The following is a 15,180-nucleotide window of genomic DNA, read 5'->3' on the forward strand; positions in this document are numbered from 1 at the left end:
GGACGACCGCAGGCCTCTGGGCCGCGAGTGCTGGAACTAGGGGTGCTGGGTGGGGGGGGGTGGCTCAGAGGCGTTGGAGCGGTGGCTGGGTTGCCACGCTACGAGGGATCCCTGGGTGGCGCAGTGGTTTAGCACCTGCCTTTGGCCCAGGGCGTGATCCTGGAGACCCGGGATCGAATCCCACGTCGGGCTCCCGGTGCATGGAGCCTGCTTCTCCCTCTGCCTATGTCTCTGCTTCTCTCTCTGTATGTGTGACTATCATAAATAAATAAAAAATTAAAAAAAAAAAAAAAAAGCCTACGAGAAAGCAGGTGAAGGGAAGGGGCCAGGCTCCGTTTGGGATCCAGGAGGCAGGCAGTCAGCAGACCTGGACAGTCATCTGCAGGCGGGCGCCCGTGGCCCTTTGAGCTAGGTAGCAGCTGTTGACACGTGGACATTAGCAAAGCGGCAGACGGTGTGGCCCAGGAGAGGGTTGGAGGTGGCAGGAGAAACTGGAGGTAACATCATGGGAGCTGGGGACACCCCGAGGCGTGAGGGGATGACTGATAAGACCCTGAGATGTCGCGATGGGGCGGACGGAGCCGGATGACACGCAGACCCCGTGGGAGCCAAGAGCAGCCTTAATCGCTGTGAACCTCAGCTCCTTATTTGTGAGACAGGAAGCCCCGTTTTACTTCAAGAGTGGAGGACCGAGTCCCCGTCTACGCCGAGACGCTCCTGAGAGCAAAGCAGGGTGCTGGGTGTGCAGACGGCATCCATGATCCGAGGCAAACCGAAGGGACGGCGCCCGGCGGCCCTGCTGCGGCCTGATCTTCCCCCAGTGTCGGCCGGAGGGCGAAGGCCGAAGTGACGCCGGGCGGTCTTGGCTCCGGCAGAAGGCCGTGCCCCACAGCTGCCCAGCGCATTGGGCCACCTCCTTAGCCCGGATGCAACCCGTCCGACCCTCTTCCCAGCCGGCGGTCCGCGTGGCAGCTCCGTGGAGGGTCCAGAAGCGGGTACGTGACCCGGCTGGCCTGTCCGAGTCCCGCTTCCCGCAGGGATTGGAGCCCCTGGGCCTTTGGCCGACAGGTAATCAGGTGGGGCTGATGGAGGGAAGCCAGTCAGCTCTGGAGTGGGTTCTTGGTTTTTGCTTAGTTGAGCAATGATGCATGTGGTTACAGATCAATCTGGAAGAAGAAACAACAGCACTCAGGACCCCTGGGGGGCTCCGCAGCTGAGTGCCTGTCTTCAGCTGAGGGTGTGACCCTGGGGTCCTGGGATTGAGTCCCGCATCCAGCTCCCGGCTCGGAGCCTGCTTCTCCTGCTGCCTGTGTCTCTGCCTCTCTCTGTCTCAGGAGTAAATAAAAATCTTTAAAAAAAAAAAAAAAAAAAAAAAAGAAAGAAAGAAACAACCACTCTCTGTGCTTGTTGGTGAGCGATGGCTGCCCTTCTCGGACATCCTTCAGGGCCCTCTAGCCTACTCTGTGCAAGTCCCTGGAGTGAGGACACTTGTTCTTGCCGTCAGGGAGCTGAGAGTCTAACACGGGAAACAGAAATGAGAAATTGTAATCCACTCTAATATCTACGATGGGAAAAAAGTAAGTGTGGGGACGAGACTGCGGGCGTGTGTCTTGTCCCGGCCACAGGAGCTCCACCTGTACCCTGAGGGCCTGTGTCTCCCACAGGCCGGGTGGCCCACACAGGTCCCGTTATCCTCCCAGGCACCTGGGGAAGCGAGCTAAGTGAGCTATTTTTGAGTTTAAAGAAAACAAAATTGATTTATTCATCCAGCAAATGTGTGCGTGCCTGCCAGGTACCAGGCCCCATCGTCACACGCTGGGGAAGTAGGGGGAGTGAAACAACCCTCTGCCCTCAGAGCTGGGGGGTGGGGTACAGGATGTCAGGGGCGTCCTGGCCAGATCGCTGGGCAGAGCCTGCGACTCTTGATCTTGGGGTCATGCATTCAAGCGTCACATTGGGGGTAGAGATCACTTAAAACACAAACAAATGGGGCACCAGGATGGCTCAGTCAGTGAAGTGTCTGCCTTCATCTTGGGTCATGACCCCGGGGTCCTGGGATCAAGTCTTGCATCAGGCTCCCCGCAGGGGCCTGCTTCTCCCTCTGCCTGTGTCCCTGCTTCTCTCTCTCATGAATACATAACTAAAATCTTTTTTTTTAAAGTAAAAAAAAACATCTGGATGGGGGATCTCCAGGTGGTTCAGCAGTTTAGTGCCTGCCTTCAGCCCAGGGCGTGAGACCAGGGTCCTGGGATCAAGTGCTGTGTCAGGCTCCCCGCAGGGAGCCTGCTTCTCCGTGCCTGTGTCTCTGCCTCTCTCTGTGTCTCTCATGAATAAATAAAATCTTAAAAAAGAAAAAACATCTGGATGGAATAACAGCCCTCAGAGGTAAGGTGTGCCCCCCGGGTGACTCCAAGGACCCCCCGAAGCGAGCTGGGGGTGCCGCAACCAGCATGCCTCCTGCTCAGCATAGTGGACTCCTACAAGGTTGACCTTGTCAAGTGGGAGGAGTGTCCTTACTGCAGTTTCACAAAGATAAGGATCACACCTGACCTCTCTTCTTCGGGTTGCCCTGTTTTGTGAAAATCTTCTGGAATCCTCTCTCGAACATGGTAAGACTCCTGAGGCGATACAGCCACAGGTCCCTCCGGCATTATCCTCCCTCTCGGTCCCCTTCTGTCCTCCTACCTGTGTCCCCGGGAGTCCCATTGAGTGTTCCTCTGTCATTTCCATACTCAGATTTACAGGGAAGTGACCGTAGTGCAGGGCGTCTCCCCAGACGTGGCGTCCACTTGTTTAATCTGAACTGAGACGAGTGCAGCATGATGCCGCGTACCCCAACCCTTCTGTGTTTTTCCTTTTTTTTTTTAATTTAAGATTCATTTATTTGACAGAGCGAGAGAGCACTAGCAGGGGAGCGGCAGAGGGAGAGGGAGGAGCAGGGCACCCCCGCGCGGGCCCCATGCCGGGACCCCGACAGCAGGACTCGAGCTGAGGGCAGGCCCTTCACCGACTGAGGCACCCAGGGGCCCTTCTGTGTGTATTTCTTTAAAAACAAGGATATTCCGGGGGCACCTGGGAGGTTTGGTCATTTAAGCATCCAACGCTTGATTTCGGCTCTGGTCCTGCTCTCAGGTGTGAGATCCACCCCGCGGCAGGCTCTACAGCGGCGCACAGGGGGCACAGGGGCGGCCCCAGGCTCTCTCCTCGGCCCCTCCCCCACTCCTTCTGAAAAACAAAACGAAACACTAGGACACTGTTTTCCATAATCAGACGCCAACAGTGGTGGCTAAGGGTGCCACCCTCTGAACTACAGGCCGGATTCCATTTAGCCAACTGTCCTTTATTTTTTTTAAGGTTTTATTTATTCGTGAGACCCAGAGAGAGGCAGAGACCCAGGGACAGGGAGAAGCAGGCCCCCTGCAGGGAGCCCGATGGGGGACTTGATCCCGAGACCCTGGGGTCATGCCCTGGGCCAAAGGCAGACGCTCAAGCGCTGAGCCCCCCGGGGACCCCAGCCAACTGTCCCTACAGCCTGTGTTGTACATGCTGTTCCTGGTCCACAGGGAAGGGGCTGCCCGGTCCGCTGACCGCAAGACATCCGTGAGCATCTTAAACTGGTGGTGCCTCAGCCTTGCCTTATCTTTCATGACCTGTGTGCTTCTGATGGTTGGTCCCACCGGGGACTGTCTCCTTTCTTCATGATTAGACCAGGGTGACGGATTCCTGGTAAGAACAGCGCAGGTGGAAAAAAAAAAAAAAAAAAAAAAAAGAACAGCGCAGGTGGGCTGCTCCCATCCCAGCACATCCCGCGGGGCAAGGATGGCAGTCTGTCTGTCTTGGTAGTGCTGAGGTGGCCCTGGTCACCAGGTTCAGGTGTTTGCTGCCCAGCTTCTCTATTGCAGACTCACTGCTTGCTCTCCACTCTGTGACCCACAATTATCTTCAGGGAGACGTTATGAGGTTAAGTGAGCACCTGTTTCAGGGCACCTATTTTTTATTTAAAAAATAAAGATTTTTAAAAAGATTTTATTTATTTATTTGGGAGAGAGAGAGCACAAGCAGGGTGGGCAGCAGAGGGAGAGACAGAAGAAGACTCTGCTGAGGAGGGAGCCTGATGCAGTACTCGATCTCAGGACCCTGGGATCATGACCTGAGCCAAAGGCAGATATTCAACCGACTGAGCGCCACCCAGGCGTCCTGTCTGCAGTGAAAGATTTTATTAAAAAAAAAAAAAGGCAGGGGGATCCCTGGGTGGCTCAGCGGTTTCACGCCTGCCTTTGGCCCAGGGCACGATCCTGGAGTCCTAGGATCGAGTCCCACATCGGGCTCCCTGCATGGAGCCTGCTTCTCCCTCTGCCTGTGTCTCTGCCTCTCTCTCTCTCTCTCTCTATCATAAATAAATAAATTAAATATTTTTTAAAAAAAGATTTTATTTTATTTTTTAAATGTATTTATTCATGAGAGACACACAGAGAGAGAGGCAGAGACATAGGCAGAGAGAAGCAGGCTCCATGCAAGGAGCCCGATGTGGGACTCGATCCTGGGACCCCAGGATCCTGCCCTGGGCTGAAGACAGGTGCTCAACTGCTGAGCCACCAGGCATTCCTGCAGTGAGGGATTTTTTTTTTAAGATTTTATTTATTTACTCATGAGAAACACACAGAGAGAGAGAGAGAGAGGCAGAGACACAGGCAGAGGGAGAAGCAGGCTCCATGCAGGGAGCCTGACATGGGACTCAATCCCTGGTCCCCAGGATCAGGCCCTGGGCTGAAGGCAGCGCTAAACTGCTGAGCCACCAGGCTGCCCGCAGAGAGAAATTTTAATGCAAAAATAAAACCATCAGGGTACCAGGAGATGAGCTCATTAATTTAAAACATATCACCTTGTCTGTGATCATTTACCCTAAACTAGGCCAGAGCCAATTGTTTGTAATCTATGCAAGTTGTAAAAAGAAACTATAAAATGTTTCAGCATGTTAATTAATGGGAGCATGCCATTTTCTTAGTGTACAAATCCATCCTAAAGCCATTCGAATTACCATTAATGATTTTGTAGATGTAACATTTCTTTTTTTTATTGTTCTTATCATATATATAAACATCCAGGTGTTCATAATGATATCTTTTTAAAAAATGTTTATTTATTTTAGATAGAGAATGAGCAGAGGGACAGGCAGAGGGAGACAGGGAATCTCAAGCAGTCTCCATGCAGAGCGCAGAACTAATGCAGGGCTCAACCCTAGGACCCTGAGACCATGACCTGAGCTGAAATCAAGAGTCAGATGCTCAAAAAAAAAAAAAAAAAAAAGTCAGATGCTCAACCAACTGAGCCACCCGGGTGTCCCTTAATTACGAAAGAAAAAAAATTAATGTTCATCATTGGAGACCCTTGGGTGCTAATTCATTCTAAAAATTGGCAAATAAAAGGAAAAAAAGTCAAACAATCTTTTTTTCTTTTTTTAAATTTATTTATTTATTCATGAGAGACAGAGAGAGAGAGGCAGAGAGAGAAGCAGGCTGCATGCAAGGAGCTCGATGTGGGACTCCATCCCAGGTCTCCAGGATCACACTCCGGGTGAAAGCGGCGCTAAACCGCTGAGCTACTGGGGTTGCCCTTAATCTTTTTTTCTACACAAATTGTATTTTGAAGAGATTACATAGACGATGACCCCAGGTTTTTTTTTTAAATATTTATTTATTTATTCAGAGAGAGAGAGAGGCAGAGACACAGACAGGCAGAGGGAGCCGATGTGGGACTCCATCCTGGGTCTCCAGGATCATACCCTTGGCTGCAGGCGACACTAAACCGCTGCGCCACCGGGGCTGCCCGACTCCAGGTTTTTATTTATTTATTTTTTGTTATTTTTTTTATTTTTTTTATTTTTTTTATTTTTTTGACTCCAGGTTTTTAAAAAGAATTCCAGCTACGAGGGGGCCTGGGTGGCTCAGCTAGTGAAGTGTCTGCCTTCAGTTCTGGTCATGATCTCAGAGTCCTGGGATCGAGCCCCATGTCGGGCTCCCTGGTCAGCAGGGGGCCTGTTTCTCCTTCTCCCCTCACCTCTGCTCATGCTCTCTGTCTTTCTCTTTCTCTCTCTCTCAAATAACTCAATAAGATCTTAAAAAAAAAAAATTCCAGCTAAGTAATGCAGAAGTATTAGAAAATGGCCATTTGCACATGCCTAATGAAACAATACAGGCTGAGAACAATCCCGAGAGGCTGCTGAAACCGTCGGATGAAAGGTCGATGTGGCAGTTGATGACAGGTGGACCAGCCTGACGTCCCAGAGCCTAGTGCACCTCACCACAGGTGGGACAAACAGAGTGTCCCCTGAGGTGAAGCAGTGGAAACCCGATGGGGCTCACCCAGCCTGAGACCCCAGAGGAGCAGATGAGCATGCCACAGCTCACCTGGAGGATCCCATCAGGCAGATCCAGAAGCACCCACGCGAAATTCTCAACCCCAGTGTCCTGGTTTCCTGCACACCTAAGCACCACAAGGACAGAAAAGGAGACGGAAGTGAGTGTGGTACAATAAATATATATTTGATCTTTGTCCCCAGCTCCTGGCACAGGGCTCCTAAATCCCCTGGAGTTTCCTGAGCAATCCGAATGGTCTTGTTCATAACCAGCTCCTTTTAAGTACACCAGGGTCTGTGTTGATGAGATGACTCTTGGGGGCCCCTGGATAGTTCCACGGTGGGGGCCGGTCACCGGAAAGACCAAGATGTGCTTAGAGGGTTGGGACTTTCAGTGCCACCATACCCCACCCTCTGGAGAGGGGAGCCCAGTTAATCATCAATGACTGATGATTTCATCAATCGTGCCTTTTAATGACACCTCCATAAAGACTCCTAAATGGGGATCCCTGGGTGGCGCAGCGGTTTGGCGCCTGCCTTTGGCCCAGGGCGCGATCCTGGAGACCCCGGGATCGAATCCCATGTCGGGCTCCCGGTGCATGGAGCCTGCTTCTCCCTCTGCCTGTGTCTCTGCCTCTTTCTCTCTCTCTGTGTGACTATCATAAAAAAAAAAAAAAAAAAAAAAAGAGACTCCTAAATGATGGGGTTCAGCTCCTGGGTTGGTGGACCCTCGGAGGTGCCAGGAGGGCAGTGCACCTGCACAGAAGTGACACCCCCCAGCCCATACCTCGTCCTAGACATCTCTCGCATCTGGCTCTTCCTTTATAATAAACCAGTGATTAGCCGGAGGCGGGGTGGCAGGCTTGGGAACCAGCAGAGGAGGGCCCGTTTGTGCCGGGCAGCGCTCCGTCTGTGACCCTGGGAGCTCTGCTCCCGGTAACACAAAGGGCAAAGAGCCCCTGGTTTTCGTGGCAAAGCCCCACCCCAGAGCTCCTTTAACATCTGTTCATTAAGTGCAATAAATTTTTCTAGAAAATGGCAAAAAAAATAAATAAAATTAAAATAAACCAGTGATTGTAAGTAAAGCATTTTCCTGACTTCTGTGACTTGTTTTAGCAAGGTATGGAACCTGACGCGTGGTCACGGGAGCCCTTTTATGTGCAGTCGGCCGGCAAAAGCCTGGGCAGCCTGGGCACCTGACCTGTGGCCGGGGTCTGAGTCAGGGGCAGCCTTGTGGGATTGAGCCCTCAACCTGCACCAGGTAGCACCAGAATTTGACTGAATTGTGGGGCACCCAGCTGGTTTCAGACGGTTTGCTTGAGAAAAAAAAATCTTAGTGCAAGTGCATAGTGCATTGTCCAAGTGCGTAGTGTTGACTCCATCTGGATCTTGATGTAGATACACCAGCTTGAACAACAGTTTTGGACACAAAAAATAAATATTTCATATTTGATGATCCTAAGAAAGTACTGTTGACTTTGGTAGGTATGTTAATGGTAGTGTTTTGTTAATGATATTGTTATGTTGAAAATAAGAATCCCCCCCCGTTTTTTTTTTTTTTTTAGAATCCCTATTTTTTTGCAGTTGAAATGGAAAAAGCAGACTCAAAAAAATTAAAAATTTAAGGCAGGGAATTTCAAATTAAATTTAATTTAATTAATTAAATTTTAAAAACTTAAATAAAAAAAATACCAATAATTTAAGACAAACCAAACATTGGGAAACAGACAAGGATGTGAACAGGAAGTTCATTAAAAAAGAAGAAAGAAAGAAAAAAGAAGAGAAAAGAAGAGAAAAGAAAAGAAAAGAAAAGAGAAAGAAAAGGGATCCCTGGGTGGCGCAGCGGTTTGGCGCCTACCTTTGGCCTGGGGCGTGATCCTGGAGACCCTGGATCGAATCCCACGTTGGGCTCCCAGTGCATGGAGCCTGCTTCTCCCCCTGCCTGTGTCTCTGCCTCTCTCTTCTCTCTCTCTCTCTCTGTGACTATCATAAATAAATTTAAAAAATTAAAAAAAAAAAAAAAGGAGGGAGGGAGGAAGGAAGGAAGAAAGAGAGAGACAGAGAAAGAAGAAAACATGCCCTTTTAGGGACACCTGGCTCGCTCAGTTAGTGGAGCATGTGATTCTTGATCTCAGGGTTGTAAGTTTGAATCTCGTGTTGGGTATAGAGATTATTTACAAATAAAATATTTGGGATGTGACCTCAACTCGGGTCCTGATCGCAGGGTCCTGGGATCAAGTCCCACATCGGTCTCCCTGCAGGGAGCCCACTTCTCTGTGTCTCTGCCTCTCTCTGTGTGTCTCTCATGAATAAACAAAGTCTTTTAAAAATTTAATTAAAAAAATGTTTTAAGGGCAGCCCCAGTGGCGCAGCAGTTTAGCGCTGCCTACAGCCCAGGGCTTGATCCTGAAGACCCTGGATCGAGTCCCATGTCGGGTTCCCTGCATCGAGTCCCATGTCGGGCTCCCTGCATGGAGCCTGCTTCTCCCTCTGCCTGTGTCTCTGCCTATCTCTCTCTCTCTCTCTCTCTCTCTCTCTGTGTCTCTATGAATAAATAAATATTTTTTAAAAAGTTTTAAAAAAATGTAATGCAAGAAATGCCCTTTTAGTAATGCAAGAAAAGCAAGTTAAATAATATGATGCCATCATTTTATTTTTTTTAATTTTTTTTTCATTTATTTATGATAGTCACACAGAGAGAGAGAGGCAGAGACACAGGCAGAGGCAGAAGCAGAGGGAGAAGCAGGCTCCATGCACCGGGAGCCCGACTTGGGATTCGATCCCGGGTCTCCAGGATCGCGCCCTGGGCCAAAGGCAGGTGCTAAACCGCTGCGCCACCCAGGGATCCCTGATGCCATCATTTTAGAACATTAAGTAGTCAAAGATATATTTTTCAGGAAAATTAACACAATCCTATCTTGGAAAGGTAAAACCACAGTTTCTCTCTTTCCCTCTCTCTCGAAGATTTCATTTTTAAGTAATCTCTGTTTTTTAAAGATCTTATTTATTTATTCATGAGACACACACACAGAGGCAGAGAGAGAAGCAGGCAGGCTCCATGCAGGGAGCCTGATGCAGGACTTGATCCCGAGACTCCAGGATCACACCCCGGGCCAAAGGCAGGCGCCAAACCACTGAGCCACCCAGGGATCCCCATATTTTTAAGTAATCTCTACACCCAACATGAAACTCAAACTCACAATCCTGAGATCGAGTCCCATGCTCCAACAACTACTGAGCCAGCCAGGAGCCCACCAGGGAATTTCACATGGATGACATAATCCTACGGTAGAAAATGTTAAGGAATCATGCAAAATTTAAGAACTAGTGAATAAGTTCAGCAAGGTTGCAGGATATAAGACTGATATACAAAAATCAGGTACCGGGCGAAGTCGTGGACTGTTCAACTCTTGATCTTGGGGTTGTGAGTTTGAGCCCCATGTTGGGGGGAGAAGTTACTTTTTTTTTTTTTTTTACTTATTTTTTTTAAGATTTTATTTATTTGTTCATGAGAAACACAGAGAGAGAGAGAGAGAGAGAGAGAGAGAGAGAGAGAAGGAGGCAGAGACACAGGTAGCGGGAGAAGCAGGCTCCATGCAGGGAGCCCGACATGGGACTCGATCCCGGGACTCCAGGATCACGCCCTGGACTGAAGCCAGCACTAAACTGCTGAGCCATCCGGGCTGTCCCAGATCTTAAAATTTATATGGAAATTCAAAGGACCTAGTATAGGCAAAGCAATTTTGAAAAATATAACAAACTTGGAGAACTTAAACTATCTATTATCAAAAGTGACTACAAAGCTACAGTAACCAAGGGATTGGGGTGTTAAAAATGGGCATATGGGCGGTAATCCCTGGGTGGCTCAGCGGTTCAGTGCTGCCTTCGGCCCAGGGCGTGATCCTGGAGACCCAGGATGGAGTCCCACGTCGGGCTCCCTGCATAGAGCCTTCTTCTCCCCTCTGCCTGTGTCTCTGCCTCTCTCTCCATTCCTTCTTGAATAAATAAATAAAATCTTAAAAAAAAAGAATGGGCATATAGGTTGGGAAACAGAATTGAGATTTCAGAAATAGGGAGCCCCGGTGGCCAGCAGTTTAGCGCCACCTTCGGCCTGGGGTGTGATCCTAGAGACCCGGGATCGAGTCCCACATCAGGCTCCCTGCATGGAGCCTGCTTCTCCCTCTGCCTGTGTCTCGGCCTCTCTCTTTCTCTCTGTGTCCATCATGAATAAATAAATAAAATCTTTAAAAAAAAAAAAGGGAGAGAGATTTCAGAAATAAACTCTTAAATTTATGGTGACCTGGGGTGCCTGGCTGGCTCAGTAGGTGGAGCATGTGACTCTTGGTCTCAGGATTGTGAGTTCAAGCTCCATGTTGGGTGTAAAGATTACTTAAAATCTTTATACTTCCAAATCATACACCTGATAAATGATATCCAGAACATATAAGTACTATTACAACTGAGTAAGGCGACCCAATTTAAAAATGGACAAAAGGGCAGCCCGGTGGTTCAGTGGTTTGGCCCCTGCCTTCGGCCCAGGGTGTGATCCTGGAGACCCAGGATCAAGTCCCACGTCGGGCTCCTTGAGTGGAGCCTGCTTCTCCCTCTGCCTGTGTCTCTGCCTCTCTCTCTCTCTGTGTCTCTCATGAATAAATAAAGAAAATTAAAAAAAATAATAAAAATAAAATAAAATAAAATAAAAATGGACAACAGAGGGGATCCCTGGATGGCTCAGCGGTTTAGAGCCTGCCTTTGGCCCAGGGAGTGATCCTGGAGTCCCGGGATCGAGTCCCGCGCCGGGCTCCCAGCATGGAGCCTGCTTCTCTCTCTGCCTGTCTCTGCCTCTCTCTCTACCATAAATAAATAAATAAATCTTTTTAAAGAAATGGACAACAGACTTGAGTAGATGTTTTACCAAGGAAGAGACGTCTTCAGGGAGATGCAAATCAAACCCACAATGAGACATCATGTCACACTGGGCTTTTTTTTTTATTTTTAAAAAAATTTTTTTTTAATTTTTATTTATTTATGATAGTCACACAGAGAGAGAGAGAGAGAGGCAGAGACACAGGCAGAGGGAGAAGCAGGCTCCATGCACCGAGAGCCCGATGTGGGATTCGATCCCGGGTCTCCAGGATCGCGCCCTGGGCCAAAGGCAGGCGCCAAACCGCTGCGCCACCCAGGGATCCCAGTCACACTGGGCTTTAATCAAAAAGACAGACAGTGCCAAGTATTGTCTAGGGTGTGCCCCACTGGAACCTTCTTTTATTGCTGGCAGGACTGTAAAATGGGAACATCCTCCTTGGAAAACATGGGGAATCCCACTCTTGGGAATCTACTGGAGATAAAAGAACATAGGTTCACACAAAGAAAAATGCAAATGTTCACAATGGACAAAAAGGAAACCAAAAGGCCATCAATGAACAAATGAATAAAAAAAAACGTGCTGTAGTTACTTAACCAACAGGATAGCACACACATTTCATGCCATAGATGGACTTGAGAAACATTAGTCACAAGACACCATAAGACTGTTTATTGTATGATTCCACTTATGTGAAATGATCAGGAAAGGCAAAAAAAGGCCCAAAAAGCAGGACAGTGGTTGCCAGGGTCTGGGAGAAATGGGGTGGTAGGAAGAGGCATCAATGGCAAATAGCTTGAGGTAAAGTTTGGAGTGATGTTTATGCAACTCTACAGATTTACTAAAAAATAATTGAATTATAAACTTTTGGTGGATGGATTTTGTAAATATACCTGTAAAAAAATGGTCTATGTTATTAACTCTTTTTATTTGAATCACATTGAAAAGCTTTAATTCACAGGGTTTTTAAAGTAATGTGTATCAGCATTTGTATTTATTTATTTAAGATTTTATGTATTTATTCCTGAGAGACACAAAGTGAGGCAGAGACCCAGGCAGAGGGAGAAGCAGGCTCCCTGCGGGGAGTGGGATGCGGGACTCGATTCCGGGACCCCAGGGTCACGCCCTGAGCTGAAGGGGCCTGAGGTGAAAGCAGGTCCTCAACTGCTGAGCCCCCCGCAACACCCCCCGCCACCCCCCCGCTCCGGGCTCCTGCATCAGCATTTATTAAATACCGCGTAGATATCCTGCCACCGCAGGAGAGCGCAGAGCCACGCAGTGATCTGTTCCATGCTTTTCAGAACCCTGGGATGAAAAGGTTTGATGCTGAAAAAATGCTGCAGTGAACCTTGTATCCAAACCTCTGCTCACACCCACGGTGATCTCCTCAGGGTAAGTTTTTCACCTTGCCCTTGCTGAGACCCACCACCTGAGCACTGCTGAGGTGTAAGGTGTAGGTAGGTCCACAGCTGCCCCCAGCCCCCCAGCCCCCCTGCATCAGGTGCGGCCGTGCTGTTATCCCGCGTGCTCACATCTTAGGTTCTTTGCTAATTTAACAAAAGTTCCCTGGGTGGCTCAGCGGTTTGGCACCTGCCTTTGGCCCAGGGTGCGATCCTGGAGTCCCGGGATCAAGTCCCGCGTCAGGCTCCTGGCATGGAGCCTGCTTCTCCCTCTGTCTGTGTCTCTGCCTCTCTCTGTGTCTATCATAAATAAAACTTAAAAAATTTTTTTCAAAATAGTGTCACTGCTCCCTTGTGATGGTACAAAAACTAAAGGAAGCACCACATCACATCCAAAACCTGGTTTCCACAGGTCTGCCCTCCACCCCACGGAAAGGATGGAGGACAGGAGCGGCTCAGTGCTGGGCTGGGGGGTTGCCTCCAGGTTCTCAGCCATGGGGACTCTGCAGGACCCCAGGGTCCTTCAACAGGACATTACATGGAGCAAGGAGGATGATCCTATCCATGAAGACACCAGTGTACAACTAACTGCCATGCATGAAATTTAATTTGATTCTGATTCAAACAAAAATCAAAGAACTCACAATGTGATCAAGGAAAATAATGTATGGATCTTTTTATTTTTTAAAAAGATTTATTTATTCATGATAGAGAGAGAGAGAGAGAGAGAGAGAGGCAGAGACACAGGAGGAGGGAGAAGCAGGCTTCCTGCTGGGAGCCCGACGCAGGACTCGATCCCGGGACTCCAGGATCGCGCCCTGGGCCAAAGGCAGGTGCCAAACCGCTAAGCCACCCAGGGATCCCCTGTTTGGATCTTTTTAAAAAAGATGTATTTACTTATTCATGGGGAGAAGCAGGCTCCCCATGGGGAGCCTGATGCGGGTCTCAATCTCAGGACCCCAGGATCACGCCCGGAGTCAAAGGCAGGCACTCAACCCCTGAGCCACCCGGGCGTCCCCGTTTGGATCTTTAATGATGTTTAGGACTGTTGTTCTTTTTCCTGGTTGGTGTTCCAGTGTCAGTTGCTTTATAAGAAATTACCCAAAACTTAGTGCAAAACCAACACCATTTTATATCACACTCCCAGATTGTGTAGGTCAGGGAGGGAGATGGGATGGTTTATCTGGTGATGTGGGGCAGGGCTTCCGGTTCTTGGGCCTCAATTTTCAGATTAAGAGAAGCCGCACCCCAGCGCCACTCTCCCCTGCACCTGAGCTGAAGTCAAAAGGGGATGAGACTTCTGGGGGTCTTGGGAGGCCACATGTTTATAGGAGAGGAATGCGAGTCATTTGGTTGGATCAGGAGGCCACACGGTGATTGCTTTTCTTCCTTGAAAGAGGTGGAATCTAATGTCCTGCCCTTCACCCAGGAGGACTCATGTCTTGGGCTTGACTAGTGAAAAGCTGCCAAAGTTTGGTTTCTGGCACTGACCAGTGGGTTCCCACCGAGACTTGTGAGCAGGCCTCTCAGAACACCTGCCCTTGGAATCCAGCTGCCAAAACCCCACAGGAGTTGTGTGGAAGGGCCTGGGGCTGGCAGCCTCGGCTGAGCGCTGGCCCGGAGTGGGGGGGGGCTCCAGCATGGACCTGACCTGACGGCAACGGCAGGAGAGCTCCGGCTATGCTCGAGCAGCCCACAGAACAGCAGAGGCAGCTGCAGGTTGCTGCTCCGAGCCAGTCCACTGAGCTGTTCCTTACCCGGCGGTAGATCCTGCAACAGGTGGATAAGGGTGCGGTGGCCAGAAGGGATCCCCTTCCTCTGAAATAAACACATGCTAGAAGATTTATGGTCGCCGTCACCTCTGAGGTTTGCTTCAAACCTGCTGTGTGTGGGGGAGGAGGGAGGGCACAGGTGGAAGAAAGGCCGCAGGCTGCTAACTGCTGAAGCTAGCTGCCAAGCCCACCGGGTTCACAGTACTCTTCTTTGGACTTTGGTGCATGTGGTGGGGCACCTGCAAGACAGGGCCCGACGGCCTGGCCGGCCCGTCTTCTCACCCCGTGGCCCCTCCTACACTGTCCTGGGGCAGGTCTGTGTGAGCAGAGCACCAGGGACCTTGCTTCTGAGATTCAGCTTCTAAGAGCCAGTGCAGCTTCGCCTCCAGTGCTTGCTGTTTCCCGGCTCTTGTCCTCTGTCCATGGTCCATCTGTCCGCCTCTGAGGCCTCACCTGGGACAAGTCAGCTACCTTGCTGTGGGCAGCCCTCTGGAGAGGTTGGGAGTGCCAGGTGGCACTGAGTCCTCCAGCGCAGGAGGAACCAGACTCCTGTTCATAGCATCTGCAAGAGCCTAGGGACCGGGGCTCTGGCTGGCGGCTGGCCTGCGACCTCACAGACCAGGAGCCAGGGCCGCCTGCCAAGCAGCTCCCTGATCTCAGCCGTAGAACTGCTGTGTCAAGCTGCTAAATACCATGGGAACGTTTTTACACTGTAATAGATCACGTATAAAATGTGTTTGAATTTTCCTACAGCTGGTTTTTTTTACTTTTTGTTTTGTTTTTCAAAAG

The sequence above is a fragment of the Canis lupus genome, chromosome 9, assembly GCF_011100685.1.
Source record: "Canis lupus familiaris isolate Mischka breed German Shepherd chromosome 9, alternate assembly UU_Cfam_GSD_1.0, whole genome shotgun sequence".
In the NCBI taxonomy this organism is placed as follows: Eukaryota; Metazoa; Chordata; class Mammalia; order Carnivora; family Canidae; genus Canis; species Canis lupus.